Source organism: Macaca mulatta, chromosome 9, assembly GCF_049350105.2.
Source record: "Macaca mulatta isolate MMU2019108-1 chromosome 9, T2T-MMU8v2.0, whole genome shotgun sequence".
NCBI lineage: Eukaryota > Metazoa > Chordata > Mammalia > Primates > Cercopithecidae > Macaca > Macaca mulatta.
In genome coordinates this window covers 62,599,561-62,615,659 of record NC_133414.1, presented here as the reverse complement: position 1 = coordinate 62,615,659, position 16,099 = coordinate 62,599,561, and the positions used below count along the sequence as shown (strand labels likewise).

Genomic DNA, 16,099 nt, shown 5'->3' with positions numbered 1-16,099 from the left:
TGTGATATTTCATTATTTTTAGCAAAACTATTCTCACTACTTTGTCTCCTCACAGTATTAACTCTGATACCCACTTTGTACAGGATTTGCTAGTACTAGGATGTCACAAAACCATTAAGCTTGGATCTACAGAGGCAAATATTTCCAAACAGCAGTAATAGCCCCTTGGCCCCCACCCCCACTTCATATATCCATACAGTCTGTCTGCACAGTCAGGCAGGGTGCAAGCTCGTGACCTCCACTTGGGAGTCTCAAGATCCCCTTTTGATTGGGCAAGAAGCAAACATTTGGGGGGAATGTTGGAAACTGAGGCCATCTTACAGGAACCCACGTGGTCAGGCCAGCAACTACCAATTAAACGGCCAGTCCGCTCACCACTAAGTAGATCCCACTGGTTGATGATTGCTACTGATGTGGTCCTCCCTCTCCAACAACAAACATAAAAGAAAAGGAAGGTTTGGAGCCAACAATGAAGGGGGAGGGGCGCACTAGTACAAATGACACCAGACACGACTTTATTCCCTGTCAAACATTTGTCGTCATGTAGACACAGCCAAGGTGAACTGAAGCAGGGTGTGAACACTCTGTACATTCATGACTATCTTCATTCTTTAAAACCTTACTAACAGGGAAACCAATGAACTTACCACCTACTGTGACTTACTAGTTCACTCAACATCAAAACGTGTCTGTGCTAATTTTTTAGTCTGGGATACAAGACAAAAAAAAAAAAAATCCAAAAGACAAACAAGTAAAAACCAAGAATTTAGATGGGGGAAGGAAAGGGATTGTGAACAGATTTCATGGAATACATTAAATTTTGAAAAATCAGTATTTGTAGTTCTATTGCTTTGTGCAAAAAGTTTAAAATAAAAAAAATGCCCACTGGAGCTACCCATATGGATGGAGAAGTGAGGACATGATATAGACAGGGCACAGGACCTGCAAGCGTTTCCTGACGACAGTCCAGAGGGACAGGAATAGTTCCCAGGATGTGTCAATTTCTCTTCACAGAAAGGGGCTGTAAGATTTGGGGGGGAAAAGCCCTACACGTGAAGGATGTTAAGAAAATCATTGAAATATGGTTTCCAAAAACTGAGCATGCTCTAAGTTACAGACAGACATACTTAATTCTGAGAACTTGTTGAACTTCTCTGACATGGGTAGATGGGAATTTCAAAAAAGTTACTAATAAATGATTGTGCTTCTAAAGTTGCAGGGTCAACATTTCATCCTCTAGAAAGCAGGGCAATTCATGGCTTGGAGTCTTCTCGTTTACATTCTAGAAACCAGAACAAATTTCATGGGACCCCTCACCGCCAACAACCAGCAGGGAAGGTGGAGAGAGGGCCACAGCTGTCTTTGGTAGGGCGCCTGTGTGTGCCTGCTGTGTGCATGTGCTGGAGAGACTAAGCATAGAGAAGGGCCCAAGCGATGAGGGAAAGTGAGTCTCCTGGCTGCTCCAGTCCCTTCTTTCCAGGCACAAAGAAGTTGAACTTGTTTTTCATGTAGGCCCCGTTCATCTCACTTCAGCTTTTAGTAACAGTGTGTATGTGCATGAGTAGCTGTGTGTGACAGAGTAAGTCCCTGTGCCTTTCTAGATTTCAGTAATTCAGGTTTGCGGTTTCAAGAGAAATAATCTGTAAATGACACAAGAACAAATTTATAAGTTAGATTAGCAACTTTACGTTGCTTAAAATCTGATGTTATATTTTTAAAACTGCCCCTGGGTACAGGCAAAATTATATGGCCACTGGAACTGAAGTCCTTACCAGCTGTATGAGGAATATTCAGATTGTTTCTGTTATCTCTGCATTTTAAAGTAGCAAAATACTAAGCCATTAGGTTATTGAACCTGTAATATTCCCACAGGGGTTTTATGTCTACCCCTTGTGATTCAGTTAATTTTCCTGGACTCTGGTTAGACTGCTTCCTTTCCCTCTTAGGCATTTGGACCCCAAAGGTAGGTAGGTAAAAGTGTCATTTTTAAAGATTTTACCTGTTGGGGAATTTCCTGGTTGGTGCTCCTGGAAAGCGTGCAGCTGGCCTGCAGGAGTCTGACATTTCCAGTCAGTGGGGAGAGAAGACTTGTGTCTCCCAAAGCCCAGGGGTGGCCAGGTGTAGGACAGCAGAACTTTCTAGGGGGTCCAAGGGGAAAGTTCTGAGTGGACTCTGGGAAGGGACATGGGTGCCCCATCTGAGATGACCTGTGTCCTTCCAATGCCTGGTATCCCCAAGAGGGGCCCAGACATGGGCCCACACTGGGGAACGAGGATGTGGTGCTGCCTGGAGGAGCTAACGCTGGGGTTTGCGGAAGTCACTACACAGCTCCCAGAACCCAGAATCTCCAACAAGCAGCCATGTGTGGAGAGGGAATGGGGACAGTGGTAGGACACAGCTCAAATGAAGACACTGCAGACATGTTTCCATGGCTTTCTACATTCATATCATTATTATCGAGTGTTCTCCTCTACAGAGTGAGCACCACATTTTACCCACATGCCTGACGGACCGGCCAAGCTGGATGGAAGCCTTCCGAGGGACCGGAGCAGAAGGGAAATCTTACACATGGCCGCAAAGGACTTCACACTATTCCATCCCCTCTACTGCCATCCAAGAGGCCTCTTGACTCTTCCAGAATCAGATGTAAAAGACAAGATTGGTGAAAATCAGTATCCATGCCACCTGAAGCTATGATTAGCCATTGTACACGAACGTGGCACTTTTATTTATTTATTTATTTATTTATTTATTTATTTGTTATTTTGAGATGGAGTTTTGCTCTTGTTGCCCAGGCTGGAGTGCAGTGGCGCTACGTCGGCTCACTGCAACCTCTGCCTTCCGAGTTCAAGTGATTCTCCTGTCAGCCTCCCGAGTAGGTGGGATTACAGGCACCTGCCACCACAGCTGGCTAATTTTTGCTTTTTTTTTTTTTTTTTTTTAAGTAGAAATGAGGTTTCACCATGTTAGCCAGGTTGGTCCTGAACTCCTGCCCTCAGGTAACCCACCTGCCTTGGTCTCCCAAAGTGCTGGGATTCCAGGCATGAGCCACCACACTTGGCCTGAAGACGGCGCTTTTAAAAAGATTTTTTTCTACGTAAAATGGCCCCCAAAGAGCCCAGTGATTTTTTTTAAGGTTTTCTTTTTCATTAAAAAAAAAAAATGGATAAAAATTGAAGCTGTAAAATACGGGAAGAGGAGCAAGAGAGCTGCTGAGTTTGCATTTGAAGTTGTGAGGGGCTGGGGAGGACACGACCAGGGAGAGAGGACCCCTACACACTAGTCCCGGCTCTCACAGCCTGTGCTTCCCACACTCAGGCTGCGCCGCCAGGAACACAGGACAGAAGTCGTAAGGACAAGAGACCAAACTCAAGGCTCCTTTCTTGTGGTTGGGTGTTCGCGTGTGTAAGTGCAGTCAGCCACACCCCACGGACATAACGTGCCTGTCTGTGGATGCCATAGGCATGCTCCCGAGCATTGCTCAGTCTCTGGTGACCCCGAGTCTCTGGGCAGGCCACGGGCCTTCACTTCTCCACTTTCTTGAGGATGTGGCATTTTTTCCTGTTAGGGCAGCGGCACCGCTCGTCGATGCTGGGGATACATTTGCAATGCCCCATCTCCTCCACGGGGCAGACAGCTTCCCCGTTGTGGCAGATGAGCGGCAGCTGCATAGGGTCCAGCTGCTTCTTGTTGCAAGCCCGGAAATGGTTGTACTGCAGCCGGAGGTTCTCTGTGGTGGAGGAGCCCTGCGGCAAAGTTGCCCAGGGAGTGGCTGTGCTGCATGATCTCACGCAGCTCCTTGTCGGACAGCAGGTAGGGAGGTAGGGAGAGGGTACCGGAAGCTGGGCAAGGGACCACCACCTCATCCAAGGGAGTCTTGAAAAAGTCCTTGCTGCTCCTCTTGGGGGCAGCAGGGGACCCTCAAACTCTTCCCCGAACCTCTCGGGGTTGATTGCATAGCTCCTCATGTCTCTGCACTCGGGGCCAGCACGTGGACCTTGCACTGCTGCTGGTAGGAGGGCCTCTGCTCGTGTCCTGGCACGGGTTGTCCATGAACTCCAGGGTCCAGACGTGGTCATTTTTGGTGCAGAGGTAGAGCAGGTGCACGTAGTGGCAAATGAGCTTTATGCAGGACGGGTTCAGCTGCTCTTGCCCAGGGAGCCGCAGCAGCTGTACTGCTTGTGCAGGTTCTCATGGGTGAAGAGCTTGGGGAGCAGGGACACCAGCAGGTGAGAGGCGAAGTTGCCAATGGACAGGCTGCTCTGGTAGATACTGCGAAGATGCTCCTTGCTGAGCAGGCAGTCGGTGCCGGGCACCTCCAAGTTGGGCTGGAGGATCTCCAATTTGTCCAAGTCGATAGGTACCAGCCAGATCTTCTTGGATCGGCACCGCTGGCCCTGGAAGCTATCCTCCACCCTGATTACTGAGATGTCATTGGGCAGGCTGGAGGAGTCATAGCAGTCGACACGTGGGGGGCTTGCCTTCGCTGCCTGCGTCCAGCCTCAGGCCCTGGAGCTTGTCGTTGATGCGCTGGGTGCACTCTTGCAGCCAGGCCTCCTCCTCCTGCATGTGGAGGAAGTAGACCTCTGTGTTGTTGCAGATGATCTGCAGCCTCTGCGGGTCCAGCTCCTGCTTACCGCTGTCCCCGTAGCAGCTGTCCTGCTCGCCCAGCTTGCGATGGTCGAAGAGCTCAGAGAAGAGCCAGTGAAGGAGGAAGACAGCAAACTCGCCGGGTGAAGAGGCTTCATCCAGGAACTCAGTGGGGTCCTACATGCCCACCACATGGTCTGAGGCGATGCTGCTGCTCCGGTCCAGAGACAGGCCGTCCTCCTCATCTCTGAGGTCCACTGCTCAGCGTCAAAGAAGCTGGCAGCCTGTCCACCAGGCTGGCTTTTCTCCATCTCCCGCTGGGCCTGGAAGCGGCTGAAGAAGTTATTCAGCTGGGGCAGGCACTCGGCCTGTCACACAGCCATGTCCTTCACCGAGGGGTAGTAGTCCTCCATGTAGTTGTGGATGAGCTGCAGGTGCAATGACTCCAGCTTACACTTGGCCTCAAAGCTGCAGACACTGCAGCCTCAGGAGAAGTTGACTGTGGCTGAAGAGCCTGGGGAAGAGCTGCACCAGCGGGCTGCAGGCCAGGACCCCGCCTGACAGGCTCTGGTCCATGATCTGCTTGAGCTGCGTGGCCTGTGAGCTGCTCTGGGGTGGTGGGGGTCGGCTGGAATTTGGCCACCATCTCAGTGGGGTTCACCTTCAGGGAGAGCAGGTCCACTTTGCTGTGCAGCTGGGACCTGTTGGACGTGAGGGTGTTGAGCATGTATAACATCTTCTGGATCAGGAAGTAGATGTTAGGGTCACTGTTGGTGGCCGCCCCAGTGCTGCCACCATCCCACTTCTGTGGCTCATTCAAGAGCCTAAGCAGCAAGGGGCCGTTGCTGGCATTTGCCTTCTGGAAGAGCTCATAAGTGTTTAGCAGGTCCCCTGAGGAAGGCTTCTTCTCCATGACCTGTGTGAGATGCCATGCAGAGGCTTCTTGTAGTAAGGGGTGGTGGCATGGTTGTAGCGCTCCTCCTTGCCTGGCCACACAGAGCCCGAGCTCCTGCCTTGCTGGCCTGCTCTCCATTGCCTCGGCAGGGCGAGCTATTCTCGGGTTCCACATGGCTGCTAGCAGCGCCTCTGGGATCAGCTGCCTCCTCTCCACGCTGGGGATGGAGTCTGGTGGGCCACTGCTGACCGGCCGAGTCCTGGAGGGCAGTGAAGACACTGTCCAGAGGGTGCTTCTCAGAAGTCCTGGAATTTACAGAGCAGCCTAGAGCAGCATCTTTGGCCTCTGTGTCCACTCACACTTCTTAGAAGTTCTTCTACATCAATTTTTTCTGGAGATGGTTCTGACTGTGTCACCCAGGCTGGAGTGCAGTGGTTGATCAGAGCTCACTGCATCCTTGACCTCTCAGACTTAAAATAGCCTGGCTACTCAGGAGTAGCTGGGACTACAGGCCAGAGCCACCATGCCTGGCTAAATGTTTAAATTTTTTTGGTAGAGGCAGAGGTCTCTCACTGTGTTGCCCGGACAAGTCTCAAATTCTCGGACTCAGGTGGTCCTCCCACTTTGGCCTTCCAAAGTGCTGGGATTAATGGCGTGAGCCACCGTACCTGGCCATATTTTATTTTTCCAAAAAATTCATTTGTAGAGTTTAAAAAGTATCTTTTGATCAAGAGTTCTTACTGTATTTATGTTAGCAAATTTCATTTCCCATTCCGTTGCTTGCCTTTTCACTCTTAGTGAGTTATTTTATGATTACAAATCCTTATTTTTTATGTTACTTTATTACTATTTATTAACCTATTTATCTTTATCTTATTTATTAGCCTTCAGTGGTTAGTTTTTGAGTCTTTTTAAAAAAAATCTTAAGGTCATGGAAGTGTCCTCTATATTACTTTTTAAAAGCTGTACTGTTTCATGTTACACATTGGCTTCTATATGAAATAATTTTTGTGTCTGTTGTGAGGTTGGATGTTAATAATCATTTTTCTCTGTATGGATGTATGAAAGACAGCACAATTTATTGAAATGAATCTTTTCCTCACTGTACTGAAGCACTATTTTTTCACAAATCAGCTAAATATATTGTGTGGTTCTCTTTATGAGCTCTCTATTCTGTTTCATTGAAATATCTATACTTGTACCTTTTCCATAATGTCATAATTGATATACATTCATAAAAACTTAAATAGTGGAAGTCTTCACATTATATTTTTTCTTCAAAGTTATCTATACACGGCATTTTAATTTGCATTTGATAGTCAGTTTTTCAGTTGCCACCAAATATAATGCAGACATATGCTATTACTAATCACAGTATTGTGATTTTCAGTGTATTACAAATATAGATTTATTTAAAATACTGAATCTTTCTTCTAATACCAGGAATTACGTAGGAACATGGTACATCTTTATTTCTGTTGAATGTCTTTAATTTCTCTCAATAAAATTTCACAATTTTCAGTAAAGGGATTGCATATGATATATTATATTTTATATTAGGAATTCAATGTTTCTTCCTAGAAACATTTCAGATTTTTAATATTTTATTTGATTTAGACTCACTACATTTGGAAAGCTTTAATTATAATTTCATTTTTAGAGCTACTTAGATTTGCTATTTATTCTTGTGTCACTATTAACGATTTTCTAGAAATGTATCTATTTCATCAAATTATTTCAAAATTTTTGATAAAATTACTTATTACATTCTCTTTCTCTTTCATGACTATAGAATCTATAATGATTTCCTTGTTATTCATGATATTTAGAATTTGCAGATACTCTTTTTTAAATTTCATGCATAGTCATGGTATATTTTTATCAATCTTTTCAAAGTAACTTTGGCTTTTGCTGATTTCATTTATTTTATGATTATTTCCTTTTCTCCTGCTTCTTGTGTATCTTCTCTTTTCTAATTCTTTGGATTTAATTTGACATCACATTTGAAATTTTTGAGATTGATGATTAGATTATTAATTTTCAAGCTTTAATTTTTAAACATATTTATGTAACCATATACATTTATCTCCAAGCTGAGATTTGCCTAAGCCTCCCAACTTTTAACAAGCAGTATTTTTACTTTCATTTTTATTAAATTCAAAATATATTTTAATGTTCACTGTAATTACTTTTTTGATTCATGAATAACTTAGAAATATGATGTTTAATTTCCAAACATTTGTTCACTTCCAAAGTCTTGCTACAGATTTCCAGCTTAATAACATTGTTGTATGAAAAACACTATCAAGGATTTCAAATTTTTGGTATTTATTGATTCTTGTTTTGGGCCTAACCTCAGCCTGTATCTGTCTATCTTTATCTATGTATCTATCTATATCTATCTGTCTATCTATCTATCATCTATCTACCTATCTACCATCTGTCTACCTAGATAGACAGAGATATCTATAGATAGCTGTGGTAAATTTTGAAGCATGTTCCAAATATATTATAATAAATTGTACGTTTTGCTATTTTTGGGTGCAGTTTTTATGTCAAAATATTTAATCCTACTGCTTTAAATTTCTGTGTTATTGATATTTTGTATCCTTTTTGCTATCAGTTATCAAAAAAGGTATATTAAAGTCTTTATGATTGAAGATGTGGCTATTGCTCCTTTTAGTGCTATAAAAATTGTGTGTTAACTGTGTGTGAATGAAAATACATACACAAGTTTGACAACCTCCTCAATAATTGATTCTTTTATATGGATAATGGATACATCTTCCTTTCAGGTAATAATTTCTGCCTTAAAATCTCTTTTGTCTGATATTAAAATAGCTAAACAAATTTTCACTTGGCTTGTGTTTGATTACCTTTTATATACATATATGAAAGATTTTTAAATTAAGATGGTTCTATAGATAGTAGAAGATATACAGATAGAAGATAGTAGATATCTTCTACAGGTATAGCTATATATATCTATATACATATATGGATATATTTATATTTATATCTTTATATCTATATCTATATACAAATGTATATATGCAGATATCTCTGTACATCTACATATATATCTACATACTGATATGTATATCTATTTGTGTATATAATATCTGTATACATGTAGACAGATAAAGATATGCATGTATATGCATATATACAGATATCTATGTATATATCTATATACATATATACATGTAGATATATACATACCTATATACATGTAGAAATACAGATGTAGATATAAATATATATCTATATGTGTATAGAGATGTGTGTAGACGTATATAGATATATATATAGATAGATAGGTCTATATAGAAAACCAACTATCTATATCTAGATAGAGATAGCTATCACTAGATATCTCTACCTATCTAGATACATTATTTATCTGTCTAATCCATCTATAAAACTATCTTAAAACCATCCTAATTTAAAAATCAAGATTCATCTTAATTTAAAAATCTTAATTTAAAAGTTAAGAACAATCTTTATTTTGTGGTTCATATATACCATGGAATAGTAGGCAGCCATAAAAAAGAGTGAGATCAAGTCCTTTGCAGGAACATAGATGGAGCTGGATGGAGGCCTTCATCCTTAGCACACTAATGCAGGAACAGAAAACCAAATACTTCATATTCTCATTTACAAGTGGGAGCTAAATTATGAGAACACATGAACACATAGAGGGAAACAGATCCTGGGGCCTCTGGCAGGGTAGAGGGCGGGAGGAAGTAGAAGATCAGGAAAAGCAATGAATGGATACTAGGCTTAATTAATGGGTACTGAATGGTGAAATAATCTGCACAACAAAACCCTGTGACACTAGTTTACTTATATAACCTACACGTGTGCCATTGACCTGAAAATAAGTTAAAAAATTATAAAAAATATGTAAATAAAAATCTTTAACCAACACAAGATGGTTCATCCCAAGAATCATCTTAATTTAAAAATCTTCACATCTTAAGAAGCTACACAGGAGGCTGAGGCAGGAGAATCATTTGGACCTGGCAGGCGGGGGTTGCAGTGAAGCGAGATCGTGCCATTGCACTCCAGCCCAGGAGACAGTGTGAGACTCTGTCTCAAAACAAAAAAAAACAAGCAACTTTGCTGCTTAAATTGAGTGTAATACCCATTTACATTTAATGTGGTGAATGAAAACTTTGGTTTTCATTTACCACCCTACAATTGAATTTTTAATTCCTCCACATATTCTATTTGCCTTTCTCAACAATTATTTTATAGATAAGATGACTTACAGAAAGCAAATATATGACTCAATATTCGAATAAAAGTGCTTGAAATAATTTATATTGAGCACTTTATCCTTCTTTCTTAAAAATCTTAAGCTATACACATTACATAGCCAGGGACTGATGAGAACCTAGTACTAGATAACGTTTTCAAAGGCATGGATAGAATGCTTTCCAGGTATGGATTGCTTCCATGCTCCCCTTCCATACATTTTAAAGCCATTGCATAAAAAATATGGAATTTTGTAGAGAGGAGTGAGTTTATATCCTTTAATATTTTCTCACGTTAGAAATGCAGTCTTGGAATGATATAAACTCTGTAAACAGACTATCATGCTACATTTATAGAGAATTATATCAAGGTGTCTATTTTTAAGACAAAAATACAAATTATGTTTTTTCTAATAATAGAAATGGATAAGCAGAATTCTGGCTTCTAATAATGAGAACATAATCTCCCTTAGTTTGAAATAAGTTAGATAATTTAACTTTCTCATGTTATCTTGAAGTTAATACATCGTTCGTATTGAATGTATCAGTGCACTACATGAAGCGGTACATTTGGTACCATCCCTTTTATCCTCCACATAAAATGATTCAGTGTTTTAATACACTTCTTTCCACATCCTGCAGTTTTGCATAGCAAAAGAAGCATGCACTTTGAGGAAAATGTACCTTTTAATTTTTTGTATTTTAAATATTATGGGTACAAAATATTTGTATAGAATTATGGAGTACATGTGATGTTTCAACACCTCCTTTTTGATCCCAGATCTTCCCTGAAGGTTTGTCCAATTTGTATTGCATTATTTATGTTTGAAAAGGAGTAATGATGTTCAGTATATACTGTTATAAAATAACTGATTCCAAGGATGTAAAGTATCTGATACTTACTATGTCCAAGTATGATTTTTAAGCAAATGTTCCGAACAATACATAAATAATAACATGGAATAAAATAAATTCATATAACTGTATGATAATAATTTTACCTAAATTTAAAAGTGTTATGTGCAAACAGATGGTATACAACACTTAGCATTTAATAATGCAGTTAAGTCCAATTGAATATATTGTTTGATTTATTTCCACAATCTTTGACACATGTATTGTAGATCCAAACATCAAAAACCATAAGTAGCCTGCATAATGCCTTTTTTATTCTCTGCAATGTTTTTAATATAAATATATAAAAGAACATCTTAAATTATTTAAATAAGTCAATTATTTTATATGCAGATTTAGTATTAGAATATATATCTTCTTTTGCACAATAAACTTTTTTAAGTGTCAGAAATTATATAATTATAAAGTGACTTTTGTTCACATAGTAGTTAGTTGTACATACCTACGAGATACTCGAAAAATATTTTTGTCAACATTGGATGCATTTTTCTCTTATGGACTCTTAAAAATGTTAACAAGCCAACACGTGAATGTACTGAAGTATTTTTTCATCATCTTTTCTAGTGTTGATATTGAGTTGATTTTTATAAAGTCATTAGAGTGACAATTCAACAAATATTTTCTGTGGCATAACAAATGTCATTAACTTGCTAGTCTGTCATGCTGTTGCAAAGCTAAAACCACATTCATTAGTGTTTTTCGTTGTTGCTGTAGTGGTGGTTTGTTTTGTTACATGAAGGGGCCCACTTCTTGTATTAAATTATTTATTCTTTCTGAGAATGTTCTATCAGAATGTAATAAAACCTTTAAAAGACGATTTAAAAATGTATTCCCATAGGTGGGAACTGAATAATGAAAACATTTGGACACAGGGTGGGGAACATCACACACCAGGGCCTGTCATGGGGTTGGGGAAGAGGGGAAGGATAGCATTAGGAGAAATACCTAATGTAAATGACGAGTTAATGGGTGCAGCAAACCAAGTCGGCACATGTATACCTACGTAACAAATCTGCATGTTGTGCACATGTACCCTAGAACTTAAAAGCATAATAAAAATATATATATATATTTCTACTGAACACAGTGTCTGTATATTAGATGACCTAGGACTGGTAGGGGGCTCTAATCCAGGGGATTGTTGATAAACTCAGACAACATCTATAATTTTTACATCGTTACTCTTAAAGTCGTGTCATTGATTGTCTCAATATTGGAAAATAACATGTCAATATTCAGTGTATCAATAAACTGGAAGAAAAAATGGGCCAATATCCCATTCAGTTAAAGACATTAAAAAGAATGTGTATGTATTAGTTCTGCTCACTTCTTAAATGTTCATCATGTTGTCACCAAGCCAGATAGAACCATATACTGGGGAATGTAATGTTTATCTGAGAAACCAAATGTCTAAATACAAATTTTAATAGTATGAAGTAAGAGGAAATAAATATGGGGAATTTTCTAGTCTTCTCTATTACATATAAATTGCAAGATTTGGCTACTTTAAACAATATTAATATTTACTAATTTTTCATCAATTCAAATATCATATTGTAGAGAGCAATTTAATCAAATTCGATAACAGTCGTAAATATAAAATTTAACTGTACATCTTCCAGAAGCCAAAAAATGAGAAATTATTTGTGGCTTTTGGCTAGACAAAGATTGCTTCGATGTGGCCCAAAAGAACAACCTAGAGAACAAACAGAAAAAACAATTATAACAACAATAAATATGACTTCATAAAAACAAAAAATTCTATATTTCTACCCTATATGCCTCAAACTAGGAATATACATTTACCAATTATATCTGATAAAGAATGTGTATCTAGAATATGTAAACTCAATTATAAGGAAAATTGCAGACCAATAATAAAAAATAAGGAAAAGAATATATTTGAACACATACTTTGCCAGAGGAAATTCAGAGACCGCAGGTAATCACATCAAAAGATGTTCAATATCTTTAGCCATTGGAGAAATACAAATTAAATGAGATGCCATTCCACACCTACTAGAGTAAGTACAATTAAAAATACTCATCTTGTGTGCTGGTGATGATTTAGAACAACCGTAACTCGCAACTACTGATGGTAGGAAAGTAAAATGATACAGGCATTCTGGGAAAAAAAAATGCACTGTTTCTTACAAAGTTAAATAGACACCCACCATTTTACCTACTTATTCCACTTGCTCTTTAAGCAGAAAACATTATGGCACATATACATACAAGAATGTGTTTACAAGTGTCCACGGCAAACTTATTTATAATAACACTAAACTGTAGACAACCCCAAGTTTATCAGTGGGTGAATAAATAAACCAAACACGGTGTACTCATAACACGAGATACAACTTCACACACACACACACACACACACGCGCGCGCGCGCAAAACCAGACTTTCAACAAACAGTGATGGAACAATTGAACATCCACATCCAAAAAAAAGAATCTAGACACTGTGTTTACACAATATACAAGAATGGATAATAGATTTAAATATAAAACTGTGAGGCTACAGAAGAATGTTATAGGCTGAATTTCATAAAAATTAAAACTTTTGCTGTAAGAAAGACATAGTTAATATTGAAAAAAACAAGCCAAGACTGGGAGACAATATTTACAAAACATGTATCCAGTAAAGAACTGGTATGAGCACTCCACAGAACTCTTAAAACTCAAAAAGAAAAAAATAAAGATGACTAATCCAGTTAAAAAATGGGCAGGAGATGTGAACAGACATTTGACCGAGGAAAATATATTGATGGCAAATAAGCAAATGAAATACGCTCAACATCATATTTTATTAAAGAATTGCTCATTCGAACGAGATACCACCGCATGCCTACTAAAATGGCTAAAATCCAAAACACTGACAACACTAAATTGTGTTGAAGATAAAGAGCAAGGGAAACTCTCATTTATTGCTTATGTGAATGCAAAATGGCACAGCCACGTTAGAAGATAGCTTTGCAGTTTCTTACAAAGTTAAATGTAGTCTTACCACATGGACCAGTAACTTCACTCCTATCCAAATGAGTCAAAACAATTTCTACACAAAAATGTCACATGACTCCTTTGGAGTCATGTGTCAAGTAGCCAAATCTTGCAATTTATATGTAATAGAGAAGACTAGAAAATCCCCCGTATTTATTTCCTCTTACTTCATACTACTAAAACTTCTCTCATAACAAAATTTGGTAGCTACCAGTTGCCCGCAACAGGTGAGTAATGGTTCAATAAACTGGCATATCTATAAAATGGGATATTCAGTGATAAAAAATAAGCTATCAAGCCATACAAAACATGTAAGAGCCTAGAATGCATATAACTTAGTGAAAGAAACTAATCTGAAGAGGCTGTATAGTGTATAATTCCAATGATATAACATTCTTAAAAAGGGAAAAACTGTAAAAAGATGAGAATTTCCAGGAGTCTCCAAGGGAAGGGATGAATAACTCAGGCACAGAAATGTTTAAGAAAGTAAAATTATTCTTATAATATTGTAGTAGTGGATACCTGACATTTGTCCAGACGCATGAAATGTATAATGACAAGAGTGAACCCTAATATAAAACTAATGTATGGACTTTCATTTATAATAATATGTCAATGTTGATGCATCAGTTATAACAAATGTACCACACTAATGCAAGATATTAATCATAAAGAATATGGAGGGTAGAAGAAAGTGTATGGAAATTCTCTCTGCTTTGTTAGTTTTTACTATAAACCTAAAATTGTTCTAAAAATAAAATCTATTAATTAAAAAAAGAAAGAAGTGTTGTTACCAGTATCAGCACAGGCAAAAGTCAGAGTAGTTATGTTGAGTGCAAAAGACAGACAAAAAAGAATAGATTTTGTGTGAGTCCATTTACATAAAATTCTACCAGTGTAAACCATTCTGTAGTATCAGAAATAGATTAGTAGTTGCATGGAGATTGAGTAGGGAAGAGGGGAAGAAGCCATTACTAAAGACACAGAGTAACTTTGGGGAAGTGAATATGTTCATGATCTTGATTGCCATGGTGTTTTCTTCTGTACCAATATGCCAAAACTTTAAAAATACACTGGATATGTTCAGTTTATGTCAATTACACTTCAATGGAAAACATTTTAAAGTATTATGTATCTTGATTTTATGTTTATGCAGAGATATTATTCTACATCTGCCACATATACCTTCTGGCATAGTGTAAAGATATACAAACATAGTATATAAATATGGTATTTATAATATTCTTATTCATATGCAAAATATAGTTTACATTTAACTTTTTAACTTTTCTTCTATTTTTATTCTGTGTCCTCCAGACATTAACATTGAGAACTTTATATACAATTACATATTTAAAAATTAGTCATGTCTAGTATAATAGAAAATTTCAGCAATGTAACATGACAGGAACAAAATATAAATGAAGCTGCCTTACATAGATTCATTTTTCTCATTAAAACATTTCATAGCATAATGCACTTATTCAAAAGTATTAACATACATATTCAAGTGCACCATGAAGAACAGAATCAAGAAATGGATACCATATTGATACTCACTAAATCCTATGTTAAAATGTATTGAATAATTTTTAGTTTTTCACAAGTAACTCAGTCATGTCACGTATTAATAACGTATATATTTATTTTAGGAACTCCTTTTAGGTAACTATTAGTTATATAGTTTTATGCTGAGTTTTATGAGAAATACAATAAGCATATCATTTTATGTCAGGAATAGAGAGTATATTTGTCCCTAGGTCATTTTCTATAGCTGTCAAAATGTTTCCACATCTTTTAAAACTCAAGAAAATGAGGAAGAAATAGAAATATTCCTAGGTTGTTTTTATATCTTTAGTTTTTTCAATTCTTAATTATATTAATTCTTCCCAATGGCTTATTTAAAAATGGGTCTTCAATTGTCTTACATTAAAATTCAATGGGGTCTCATTACCTGTATAAGAAGGTTTTATTTCACACAACGTATTTTTCTGTTATATAAAAGGAAAATAAAGCTGTGGGCTAAAAGAAATAGCTTCTCAAAAATTTTCCCTATTGGGAAGTAGTTGAATATACACTTTGCTGTATTCAGGTAAAACATATTAGAGTATGATTTTATTTACAATAAAAATGAAATAAGGCTGTGTTACATTGGCAAGCTGTAATGGGAAATGTATTTGTCACCCTAGGCAAACTGAAAAGGCAGGTATATTGAATTCAGTAATGCTGAATAATTAAGCCTTCACTTATAACACTTATATTAGAGAATTCAACTTAATAAGTCATTTTCCAAGTGTTTGTTAATGTATCAAAAGGATTTATACATTTCACAAAGGGGGGGACTCAAGCTAAGCTAAAGATTTATAAACACAACCAATTCACTAGAGAAATAATTTTAAGCTTGTTTTTCTTGTTTTTCCAAACCTAATTCTTTC

The 16,099-nt window shown here is 37.9% G+C and overlaps 1 pseudogene; it reads right to left on the bottom strand.

Annotated features, from left to right (window-relative positions):
- Positions 1 to 3,038: 3,038 nt before the first annotated feature.
- Positions 3,039 to 14,859, bottom strand: LOC114670088 (BEN domain-containing protein 3 pseudogene; annotated as a pseudogene).
- Between the last annotated feature and the right edge of the window lie 1,240 nt (positions 14,860 to 16,099).